This window comes from Panulirus ornatus, chromosome 38 (assembly GCF_036320965.1).
Source record: "Panulirus ornatus isolate Po-2019 chromosome 38, ASM3632096v1, whole genome shotgun sequence".
NCBI classification, from domain to species: domain Eukaryota; kingdom Metazoa; phylum Arthropoda; class Malacostraca; order Decapoda; family Palinuridae; genus Panulirus; species Panulirus ornatus.
Genome location: NC_092261.1, coordinates 27,724,128 through 27,737,460, shown reverse-complemented (window position 1 = coordinate 27,737,460; position 13,333 = coordinate 27,724,128). Strand labels below are relative to the sequence as shown.

At 40.2% G+C, this 13,333-nt stretch overlaps 1 protein-coding gene across 1 annotated transcript in view; it reads right to left on the bottom strand.

Moving 5' to 3' along the window:
- Positions 1-13,333, bottom strand: part of LOC139760933 (teneurin-m-like) — a 395,107-nt gene that overhangs the window by 164,816 nt on the left and 216,958 nt on the right. The window lies entirely within an intron of this gene.

The window sequence follows — 13,333 nt, the reverse complement described above, 5'->3', positions numbered from 1 at the left end:
AATCAGCCACCAGTGTTGTATCATCAGTGAACAACAACTGACTCACTTCCGAAGACCTCTCATCCAAAACAGACTGCATACTTGCCCCTCTCTCTAAAACTCTTGCATTCACCTCCCTAACAACCCCATCCATAAACAAATTAAAAAACCATAGAGACATCACGCAACCCTGCTGCAAACCATCATTCACTGAGAACCAATCGCTTTCCTCTCTTCCTTCTCGTACACATGCCTCACATCCTTGATAAAAGCTTTTCACTCCTTCTAGCAACTTATCTCCCACACCATATACTCTTAATACCTTCCACAAAGCATCTCTATCAATTCTATCATATGTCTTCTCTAGATCCATAAATGCTACATACAAATCCATCTGTTTTTCTAAGTATTTCTCACATACATTCTTCAAAGCAAACACCTGATCCACACATCCTCTACCACTTCTGAAATAATATTCCAGGAAACAGAGAATGATTACTGGAAATAATAGGGGCAGGAGATGGTGGCTGGAAATCTTCCCTCCCTGTGTTACTTTCCAAAAGAGAGAGCAGGGTATGCAGCCAAGTGTGGTATATTCCCTCTACATCTAAAGTCATTTGTTCTTGATGCTACTTCACTCACACAGGAAATGGGAAGCATGTATGAAATAAAAAAAAATATAAACTGAGGGTTCTCAGAGAATGATGGAGTTGCATTCCTAGCAATGTGTCTTTCTTGATTAATGTCACTGTATGAAGAAATTATGCCTGTGTTATGGGGTGGTGGGGGGTTACATTTGAAACCAAAATTTTCTCTAATGTGATTCTCATTAATATACTACACCTGAAAAATCTCTACTATCAATATTATATGTTCTATCATGATGTAAATTAGATTACGACTTGGCAACTGTTGCTAATTCATAAGGATATCAGTCAATATTTAATACATCTTACTGAGATTGCTGGTGATGAGGGACTGAGGTATGTGGTGGTGAAGAGCAAAGGGGGTGGAGTGAATGGATGTCAAGCCTTCTAATTAAGCTTTAACCATTTCAGTGTGTGGTATTTATTGCCACTAATGTCTTAAGCCATTATATTACCTATTTCATTGTTTTCAGTGTAGGTAGATCTCACTCATATTGCACATTAAGAATATGAAAATTTGGTTTTCCTTATAAAGTGATTGTCAGTGGCTAGAATATACAGAACTAATGTTATTTTTCACTGATACCATTCTATCCCTGGGGATAGGGGAGAAAGAATACTTCCCACGCATTCCTCACGTGTCGTAGAAGGCGACTAAAGGGGACGGGAGCGGGGGGCTGGAAACCCTCCCCCCCTTGTATTTTAACCTTCAAAAAGGGGAAAAAGAAGGAGTCACGCGGGGAGCGCTCATCCTCCTCGAAGGCTCAGATTGGGGTGTCTAAATGTGTGTGGATGTAACACAGGTGAGAAAAAAGGAGAGATAGACAGTATGTTTGAGGAAAGGAACCTGGATGTTTTGGCTCTGAGTGAAATGAAGTTCAAGGGTAAAGGGAAAGAGTGGTTTGGGAATGTCTTGGGAGTAAAGTTAGAGGTTAGTGAGACGACAAGAGCAAGGGAAGGAGTAGCAGTACTCCTGAAACAGGAGTGGTGGGAGTATGTGATAGAGTGTAAGAAAGTAAACTCTAGATTGATATTGGTAAAACTGAAAGTGGATGAAGAGAGATGGGTGATTATTGGTGCATATGCACCTGGGCATGAAAAGAAAGATCATGAGAGGCAAGTGTTTTGGGAGCAGCTGAGTGAGTGTGTTAGTAGTTTTGATGCATGAGACCGGGTTATAGTGATGGGTGATTTGAATTCAAAGGTGAGTAATGTGGCAGTTGAGGGAATAATTGGTGTACATGGGGTGTTCAGTGTTGTAAGTGGAAATGGTGAATAGCTTGTAGATTTATGTGCTGAAAAAGGACTGGTGATTGGGAATACCTGGTTTAAAAAGAGAGATATACATAAGTATACTTATGTAAGTAGGAGAAATGGCCAGAGAGCGTTATTGGATTACGTGTTAATTGATAGGCGAGCGAAAGAGAGACTTTTGGAAGTTAATGTGCTGAGAGGTGCAAATGGAGGGATGTCTGATCATTATCTTCTGGAGGCGAAGGTGAAGATTTGTAGAGGTTTTCAGAAAAGTAGCGAGAATGTTGGGGTGAAAAGAGTGGTTAGAGTAAGTGAGCTTGGGAAGGAGACGTGTGAGGAAGTACCAGGAGAAACTGAGTACAGAATGGAAAAAGGTGAGAACTAAGGACGTAAAGGGAGTGTGGGAGGAATGGGATGTATTTAGGGAAGCAGTGATGGCTTGCACAAAAGATGTTTGTGGCATGAGAAGCATGGGAAGTGGACAGATTAGAAAGGGTAGTGAGTGGTGGGAAGAAGAAGTAAGATTATTAGTGGAAGAAAAGAGAGAGGCATTTGGACGATTTTTGCATGGAAATAATGCAAATGAGTGGGAGATGTATAAAAGAGAGAGGCAAGAGGTCAAAAGAAAGGTGCAAGAGGTGAAAAAGAAGGCAAATGAGAGTTGGGGTGAGAGAGTATCATTAAATTTTAGGGAGGATAAAAAGATGTTTTGGAGGGAGGTAAATAAAGTGCGTAAGATAAGGGGACAAATAGGGACTTCAGTGAAGGGAGCTAATGGGGAGGTGATAACAAATAGTGGTGATGTGAGAAGGAGATGGAGTGAGTATTTTGAAGGTTTGTTGAATGTGTTTGATGATAGAGTGGCAGATATAGGGTATTTTGGTCAAGGTGGTGTGCAAAGTGAGAGGATTAGGGAAAATGATTTGGTAAACAGAGAAGAGGTAGTAAAAGCTTTGCGGAAGATGAAAGCCAGCAAGGCAGCGGGTTTGGATGGTATTGCAGTAGAATTTATTAAAAAAGGTGGGTGACTGTATTGTTGACTGGTTGGTAAGGTTATTTAATGTATGTATGTCTCATGGTGAGGTGCCTGAGGATTGGCGGAATGCTTGCATAGTGCCATTGTACAAAGGCAAAGGGGATAAAAGTGAGTGCTCAACATACAGAGGTATAAGTTTGTTGAGTATTCCTGGGAAATTATATGGAAGGTTACTGATTGAGAGGGTGAAGAAATGTACAGAGCATCAGATTGGGGAAGGGCAGTGTGGTTTCAGAAGTGGTAGAGGATGTGTGGATCAGGTGTTTGCTTTGAAGAATGTATGTGAGAAATACTTAGAAAAGCAAATGGATTTGTATGTAGCATTTGTGGATCTGGAGAAGGCAAATGATAGAGTTGATAGAGATGCTCTGTGGAAGGCATTAAGTATATATGGTGTGGGAGGCAAGTTGTTAGAAGCAGTCAAAAATTTTTATCGAGGATGTAAGGCATGTGTACGTGTAGAAAGAGAGGAAAGTGATTGGTTCTCAGTGAATGTAGGTTTGCGGCAGGGGTGTGTGATGTCTCCATAGTTGTCTAATTTGTTTATGGATGGGGTTGTTAGGGATGTGAATGCAAGTGTTTTAGAAAGAGGGGCAAGTATGCAGTCTGTTGTGGATGAGAGAGCTTGCAAAGTGAGTCAGTTGTTCGCTGATGATACAGCGCTGGTGGCTGATTCGTGTGAGAAACTGCAGAAGCTGGTGACTGAGTTTAGTAAAGTGTGTGAAAGAAGAAAGCTGAGAGTAAATGTGAATAAAAGCAAGGTTATTAGGTACAGAAGGGTTGAGGGACAAGTCAATTGGGAGGTAAGTTTGAATGGAGAAAAACTGGAGGAAGTGAAGTGTTTTAGATATCTGGGAGTGGATTTGGCAGCGGATGGAATCATGGAAGCGGAATTAAATGATAGGGTGGGGGAGGGGGCAAAAGTTCTGGCAGCATTAAAGAATGTGTGGAAGTCGAGAACATTATCTCGGAAAGCAAAAATGGGTATGTTTGAAGGAATAGTAGTTCCAACAATGTTATATGGTTGCGAGGCATGGGGTATGGATAGAGTTGTGCGGAGGAAGGTGGATGTGCTGGAAATGAGATGTTTGAGGAAAATATGTGGTGTGAGATGGTTTGATCGAGTAAGTATTAATAGGGTAAGAGAGATCTGTGGTAATAAAAAGAGTGTGGTTGAAAGCGCAAAAGAGGGTGTTTTGAAATGGTTTGGTCACATGGAGAGAATGAGTGAGGAAAGATTGACCAAGAGGATATACGTGTCAGAGGCGAAGGGAACGAGGAGAAGTGGGAGACCAACTTGGAGGTGGAAAAATGGAGTGAAAAAGATTTTGAGTGATCGGGGCCTGAACATGCAGGAGGGTGAAAGGCGTGCAAGGAATGGAGTGAACTGGAACGATGTGGTATACCGGGGTCGACGTGCTGTCAATCTATTGAACCAGGGTATGTGAAGTGTCTGGGGTAAACCATGGAAAGTTGTGTGGGGCCTGGATGTGGAGAGGGAGCTGTGGTTTTGGTGCATTATTACATGACAGCTAGAGACTGAATGTGAACGAATGTGGCCTTTGTTGTCCTTTCCTAGCGCTACCTCGTGCACATGAGGGGGGAGGGTGTTGTTATTTCATGTGTGGCGGGGTGGCGATGGGAATGAATAAAGGCAGACAGATTGAATTATGTACATGTGTATAAATGTATATGTCTGTGTGTATATACGTTGTATACATTGAGATGTATAGGTATGTATATTTGCGTGTGTGGACGTGTATGTATAAACATGTGTATGTGGGTGGGTTGGGCCATTTCTTTCATCTGTTTCCTTGCGCTACTTCACTAACGCGGGAGACAGCGACAAAGCAAAATAAATAAATAAATAAATAACCATTCTAAAAATCACTTTTAACTGAAAAATTAGAATATACTTAAATATTTCATTATCACTTGAAAGAAATTTGAACAAATATGAATTTTCTTCAAACTTGTCTTCATTGGAAAAACCTTTTGTTCTATTAGTGTGGACATAATTCTTAGGTACTCTGTGAACCACTATTCTGAAGGGGTCACCTGTACTATCCCTTTGGCATTTTGAGGGTTATTGACCAGCTGAGATAAAAAAAGAATATGAGTGAAGTATGTGGAACCATTGTTATAGTTGCCAGTAGCTACTTCATAACTAACTACTCTGTTGCTTATCATGCCCAAAATTTTTAAAAGCCCCTGACCATAAATGGCACACTTGCAGTCAACTGCTGGAGACATCTGGTGTCATATAAATATCATCATTAGTCAGTATGTTAACCCAATGACTGCTGATCTAATGTACTCAGTACAGGACATCTCCAGTTGACTGTGTGCCATATAGAGTAAGAGGCAATTAAAAATCCTGGGCATGATAAATAGCAGAGTAGTGAGTCATAAGATAATGTCTGGCAACTTAGACAATATTTCCATATCCTTTGCCCACACTTTTTCAACTCAGCTGTTAATAGAGATTACCATCAAATCAAATGTATATAACTTTTATCTGTCTGCTGTGTACACTCCCAGGTACCTAAAACAATTCACTTTCTCTGCATTTTTACCACTCACACTAACACCCCAGTTGACCTGTCCCTCTATCCTGCTAGACTTAATAACCTTACTTTCATTCATATTTACTCTCAACTTTTTTCTTTCAAACACTCTTCCAAATCAACCATTAACTTCTGCAGTTTCTTGCTCCAATTTGCCACCAGTATAGAGTTGTCAGCAAAGAACAACATACCTTCCAGGCCACTTCATCCTCAACACATTGAATACATGCTCCTCTCTACAAGATTTGAATTTTCCTCCCTTACCACCCCATCCATTAACAAATTAAACCATCATGGTGACATCACACCACCCCTGATGCAGACTAACCTTCACTTCGAACTACTCAGTCTCCTCTCTTCCTACTTGTACACATGACTTACACCCTTGATAAAATCTCACTGCTTCTAGCAGCTTTCCTTTCATACCACATTTTCTTACAACCTTCCATAAGGCATCTCTATCAACCGTATCATATGCTTTCTTCAGATTCATAAATACGGCATACAAATCCTTCTGTTACTCTAAGTATTTCTCTTACACATTCTTTTAAGCAAACACCTGATCCACACATCCTCTACCACCTTTGAAACTATATTGTTCCTCCTCAATTTGCTGGTCTGTACATGCCTTCCTTATCTTAATCACCAATCTTCCATACATCTTATGAGTTACACTCATCAAACTTACACCTCTGTAGTTACAACACTCATTTGTTCCCTTTTGGATTTATACAATGGCACTATACATGCATTTTGCAAATCCTCAGGCACCTCACAATGAACCAAACATACATTGAAAATCCTACCTAACCAACTGGCAACACAGGAACTCTCTTTCTAATGATATTCAACTGCAATACCGTCCACTTCAGCTGCCTTGCCACATTTCATCTTACACAAGGCTTTCACCACCCCTTTCTCCACTAAACCATTCTCCTTAACTTTTTCACTTCACATACCTCCCTGACCCTATCATCGAACACACTCAATAGTCCAAAATAATCCATCTCCTCCTTACTTCATCACAACCTGTTACCACTTCCCCATTTGCCCCAATTACCTATGTTTCCATTTGTTCACTTGTTTCTCACATATAATTCACCTCCTTCCAAATACCTTTTTTTCCCTGAAGTTTACTGATACTTGCTCACCCCAGCTCTCATTTGCCCTCTTTTTCAACCCCAGTACCTTCCTCTTGATCTCCACTTTCTCTTATAAATATTCCAATAAATTGAACTCCATCCCTGTAAGTACTGCCCATATACCCCGCTACACCTCTCTTCTCTTTCAATAACAACTTCACTTCATCATCCTTCCACTCAATATCCTTTCTAATCTGCTAACCTCCCACCTTTTGCATGCTACACATCTTTTGCACATACCAGCACTACTTCCCTAAATACCTCTCATTTCTTATCCACTCCCCTTTTGCCATTCTACACTCAATCTCTCCTATCATTTCTTCACAAAAGTCTCTTTTACAAGCTCAATTTTTTTTTACCAATCTCTTCTCGCCCATAATGTTTCCTCTTTTCTGAAAACCGCCTAAGAAGCCTCACCAGCTGCCCCTCTCGGCCCATTCACATCTAAAAGTCATTCTTTTGCAAGCCTATCAATTTGTAGGTAGTCCAATAATGCCCACTGACCATCTTACCTACTCACATAAATATACTTGTGTATGTCCCTATCTTTTTAAGCCATGTACAGTATTCCCAATCATCAGTCCTTTATCATTACACAACTCCATGAGCTGCTACCTATTTCCAGTCACATTACTGAAGATCCCATGTCCTTCAATTATACTCTCAACAGCCACATTACTCACCTTTGCATTTAAATCATCCATCTCTAATACCCTGAGTCTTGCATCTAAACTGCTAACTCGACTCATCTCAAAACACTTGCCTCTTACGATCTTTCTTTTCATGGCCAGGTTCATAAGCACTTATAATCATCCATCTCTCACAATACACTATCATCTTTACCTATGTTAGTTGGGAGCTCATTTCCCTATATTGGTGATTGGGAATACCTGGTTTAAAAAGAGATATACATAAGTATACGTATGTGAGTAGGAGAGATGGTCAAAGGGCATTAACTGATTAATTAATTAATTGTTAATTGATAGGCATGTAAAAGAGAGCCTTTTGGATGTAAATGTGCTAAGAGGGGGCAGCTGGAGGGATGTCTGATCACTATCTTCTGGAGGAAAAGCTGGAGATCTGTAGAGATTTTCAAAAATGAAGAGAGAATGTTGGGGAGAAGAAAGTGGTAAAAGTAAGTGAGCTTGGAAAGGAGACTTGTGTAAGGAAGTACCAGGGGAGATTGAGTGTAGAATAGCTAAAGGTGAGTGCAAATGACCTGAGGGGAGTGGGTGAGGAATGGGATGTATTTAGGGAAGCAGTGATGGCTTCTGCAGAAGATTCATGTGACACGAGGAAGGTGGGAGGTGGGTAGATTAGAATGAGTAATGAATGATTGGATGAAGAACTAACGTTGTTAGCAAAAGAAAAAAGAGAGGCATTTGGATGATACTTGCAGGGAAGGAGTGAAAATAACTGGAAGATGTATAAAAAAAAAGTGGCAAAAGGTCAAGGGAAAGGTGCAAGGGTTGAAAAAGAAGGTACAGAGTTTGGGTGAAAGAGTATCACTAAACTTTAGAGAGGATAAAAAGATGTTTTGGAAGGAGATAAATAACATGCATAAGACGAGAGAACAAATGGGAACATCGGTGAAGGGGCAAGTGGGGAAGTAATAATAGGTAGTGATGAAGTGAGAAGAAGATGGAGAGAGTATTTTGAGGGCTTGTTGAATGTGTTTGATGATAGAGTGACAGATACAGGGTGTTTTGGTTGGGATGGAGTGCGAAGTGACAGGGGCAGGGAGAATGGTTTGGTTAGGAGAGAAGAGGTAGTGAAAGGTTTGTGGAAGATGAAATCCAGCAAGTTGGTGGGTTTGGATGGCATTACAGTTGAATCTATTAAAAAATGGGGTGACTTTGTTGTTGATTGGTTGGTAAGGTTAATCAATGTATGTATGGATCATGGTGAAGTGCCTGAGGATTGGTGGAATGCATGCATAGTGCAACTGTACAAAGCCAAAGGGGATAAAGGTGAGCAAACTACAAAGGCATAAGTTTGGTGAGTATTCCTGGGAAATTGTATGAAGGGTATTGACTGAAAGGGTAAAGGCAGGTACAGAGCATCAGATTGGGGAGGAGCAGTACTGTTTCAGAAGTGATAGAGGATGTGTGGATCAGGTGTTCGCTTTAAAGTATGTGTGTGAGAAATACTTAGAAAAACAAATGGATTTGTATGAAGCATTTATGGATCTAGAGAAGGCATATGACAGGGTTGACAGAGGTGCTTTGTGGAAGGTCTTGAAAGTATATGGTGTGGGAGGTAAGTTGCTAAAAGTAGTGAAAAGTTTTTCCAAGGATGTAAGGCATGTGTGCCAGTAGGAAGAGGGGAGAGTGACTGGTTCCTAGTGAAAGTTGGTCTGTGGCAAGGGTGTAAGATGTCCCCATGGTTGTTCAATTTGTTTATGGATGGGGTGGTTAGGGAGGTAAACGCAAGAGTTGTGGAGAGAGGGGTGAGTATGCAGTCTGTTGGGAAGAAGAGGGCCTGGGAAGTGAGTCAGTTGTTGTTCACCAATGAAACAGCTCTAGTGGCTGATTCAAGAGAAACTGCAGAAGTTGGTGACTGAGTTTAGAAAGGTGTGTGAAAGGAGAAAGTTGAAAGTAATTGTGAATAAGAGTAAGGTTATTAGATTCAGTAGTGTTGAGGGACACGTTAATTGGGATGTAAGTTTGAATGGAGAAAAATTGAAGGAAGTGAAGCATTTTAGATATCTGGAAGTGGACTTAGCAGTGAATGGAACCATGGAAGCGGAAGTGGGTCACAGGGTGAGGGAGGGGGCGAAGGTTCTGGGAGCGATGAAGAATGTGTGGAAGGAGAGAATGTTACCTCAGAGAGCAAAAATGGGTATGTTTGAACGAATAGTTGTTCCAACAATGTTATATGGTTGCGAGGCATGGGCTACAGAAAGGGTTGTACAGAGGAGGGTAGATGTGTTAGAAATGAAATGTTTAAGGACAATATGTGGTGTGAAGTGGTTTGACCAAGTAAGTAATGAAAGGGTAAGAGAGGTGTATGGAAACAAAAAGAGTGTGGTTGAGAGAGCAGAAGAGGGTGTGTTGAAATGGTTTGGGCACAGGGGGAGAATGAGTGAAGAAAGATTGACAAAGAGGATATATGTGTCAGAGGTGGAGGGCACAAGGAGAAGCAGGAGACCAAACTGGAGGTGGAGAGAAGATTGAGAGGTAAGTGTGCTGCAGGGGTGTATGATGTCACATGGTGTCTGCTTGATTTGTGCATGGTTGGGGAGGAGAGAAATGTAAATGCAAAAGTCTTGGAGAGAGAAGGGGGGTGTAAGTATGCAGTGTGTCATGGGCAATGGTGCCTGGGAAGTGACTCATTTGCTATTTGCTGATGATACTGCATTGGTGGCAGTTTCGAGTGAGAAGCAGCAGACACTGATGACTGAGTTTGGTAAGTGAGTGATATGAGGAAGATGATATCCAGTGTGAATAAAAGGAAGGTTATTAGGTTTAACAGGGTAGAGGGACACATTAGTCAGATGTGTTTGTATTGACAAAATCTGGAAGAGGTGAAGGGTTTTAGATGCTTGGGAGCGGATTTGGCAACAAATGGAATCATGGAAATGGAAGTGAGCCATAAGGTAGATGAGGGTGTGACTGTTCCTGGGAGCACTGAGGAACATGTGGAAAGAGGGGTTCTTATCTGAAAGGGCAAAAATCAACATGAAGGTACAGTAGTCCCACTGACAATGTAAGGATGCAAAACATGCACTGTTGATGAGGATGTGTAGAAGAGGGTGGGTGTATAAGATATGAAATATCTACAGATAATATGTGGAATGAGTTGGTTTGATCAAGTATCTGATAAAAGGATAAGAGAGAGATGCAGTAACAAGAAGATCGTGGTTGAGAGAACTGCAGAGGGTGTGCTGAAATGGTTTTGGCACATGGAGAGAATGAGTGAGGAGAGGATGACAAAAAGGATATATACATCAAGTTTTGAGGGGGACAAGGAAAAGGGGAAACCAAATTGGAAATGGAAGGATGGAGAGAAAAAGACTTTGCATGACTGGGGCTTGAACATGCATGAGGGTGAAAGGCATGCACTGGCGAGAGTAAACTGGAACGATGTGGTATACAAGGGTTGACATGCTGTCAATGGACTGAACCTAGGGGGAAACCATGGAAAGTCTGTATGGCTTGGTTTTGTGGATGGGGGCTAAGGTTTTGGTGCATTGAACATGTTCTAGGGGTGACTTAATAGGGCAGGAGTAAGGGGCTGGAAATCCTTCCCTTCAGTATTACTTTCCAAATGAAGGAAGAGAAGAAAGAGCCAAACAAGGATCTTTTTTCCTTTACGGCTCAGTGATCTGTTCTGAGTGGTACCTCAATCACATGATAAATAGTGAACAAGTATGAGACAAGAAAGAAGACTATATTCATCTATTCATTTATCATTTTTTAAGAAAAACGCTCTTTCAGTGGTAAGACAAAATTCTCTAACACCACACTAAACATCTAGATTATCTGCAGTCTGTGGGTAATTTGCCTTTGAAATCTATCTTAATCATTTCCTTCAGATAATGTTTTTTTTCTACAATGAATATACAATATGAGCTTAAGCCTATGAGTGAACTCCACTTCACATGAATGGTATCCATGCCAATATTAAAAAATCAAATTTTCTGGTTCTTATTGCATTAAGGCAAAAATTTATCAAAAAAGTCATTGATCCATGTTTTAGATAGAAAAATCTTCTGAAAGACTTCCTATGAAAGTTGGATATATGCACTTGTGGTTAATTTGATTCACAAATATGGTGATATTTACCTAATTTGATTTCAAAGTACGCAACTCCGAATTACAGTTATACCATTTTCCTCCATTATAAAATGTTATCTGTGTTTAGAATATCATGCAGAACGAATTCTATGTATCATATGTCATACAATTTGCTGCAAGGGAAGCTGATTAAGAAGCTAGGCAGATTTAAGGGGAGAACTCCTTTAATGGATAGATTATCTCAGTGAGATGGATCAGAGGGCATATGTTAGAAGAATCTTCTCCATATGAGGTAAAGTGATATTGCCACTGGGTTGGGCTCTGGGACCATTACTCTTCTTGATCTATGTAAGTGACTTACTTGAAAGGATAGATTTGTACCTGAATATGTTTGCAGATAATGCAAAGGTCATGAAAGATGAGAAAAATTAGAGGATTAATGCTATCAACTTACAAAGAGACCCAAACAAACTCTAAACTTGGTTCTATTCTTGGTTGATGAAATTCTACTCAAGCAAATGTAAAGTAATGAGGATGGGAGAAAGTGAAAGAGGGCCTCAATAAGATTATTATCTTGCAGGAGATAAGCTTCAGGATTCTGTATGTTACAAGGACCTGGGAATCTCTATTGTCCTTAACCTGTTGCCAGAGTCCCACATTAGTAGAAAAATTAAGGTGCAAACTGTTTGCTGGGAAAATATCAGAATAGCTTTCAAGTGTATGGGCAAGGAAATATTTAACAAGCTGTTCATATCGTATATAAGGCTAAAATCAAAGTATGCTTCTCAAGTTTGTTCTCTGCACCAAAAAAGTATAAAGAGCTAATTGAGATGGTTCAGAGGAGGACAACAAAGATAGTACCAAAATTGAGAAAGCTGAGTTACATGGAAAGGCTAAAGGCTTCAGATTTGGCCTTATTGTAAGAGATAAGAGTGATGGGTGACCTAATCATAACTTTGAAGTATGATAAAACCTCTGTTATCTGTAATTCGAGAAACAAAATTTTGAAAACAAAGTTTGTTTTTCAGTTTCAGTTGGCAACCCTTGATTATCCAAACAAAATAAAAGATTAATAAAGATACATAAATATATTTCAAACTGCACGTGCACCACGCCACAGTGATTAGTGTACTCACCAACTGGTGTTTTGTGGTGATGGTGATAGTTTACTGTCTCCCATGTGCTTTCTGGCATGGTGTTATGTGCTGGTCTTGCACAATTGTGTATTTTGTGCACCCTGGATTACTGTTGTGGACAATGGCTCTTTCAAGCGTTGTCAGCAATTGCCTGACAGCTCCTCGAAGCCATCTACGTCTCACAAGAAGCACAAAAGAAATGTTTTAAGACTTGAAAAAAAAGGAGTTGGGCAAGAGGCTGGCTAAGGGCAAGTCCAAGGCAGCACTTATGTGGGACTTGAACGTCATTTGTTTATTTGCTTACATATACTGATATTCTGTATGTAAAATAATAACAGACAGGGAAATGTTCTAAAATATTACAGCTTCTAAATCCAATGATATCTTAAAAACTTGAATAACCAAAAATTGTGTTATCCAAAATGGCAGATTCCCCAAGCATTTCGGATAACAGAGGTTTTACTGTATTTAAAACAGATCGATGATGTGGACAGTGAACAGTTCTTCATGAGATGCAAGGATGGCATCCAGAGGACATATCACGAAACTGAGAAAGTAACATGTTAGAAAAGATGTAAAGAAGTAGTTTTACAGGATGAGTGTGGATAAAAGGAACAGAATGACTGAGGGTATGGTTAATGCAGACAGCATACATAAATTTAAGAGGTTGTATGTTAACAGAGACTGTTTGAGAGATGGAGCCCCATGAGTGTAAACCTTCCTCTCCATACAGTAAAAACAGGCAATTACATAATGCTAGAAAGACAAATCTGTATAATTTTTGCAATGTGCAATATCAATAAATTCAATTTGATAGTAGAATGAACATAGAT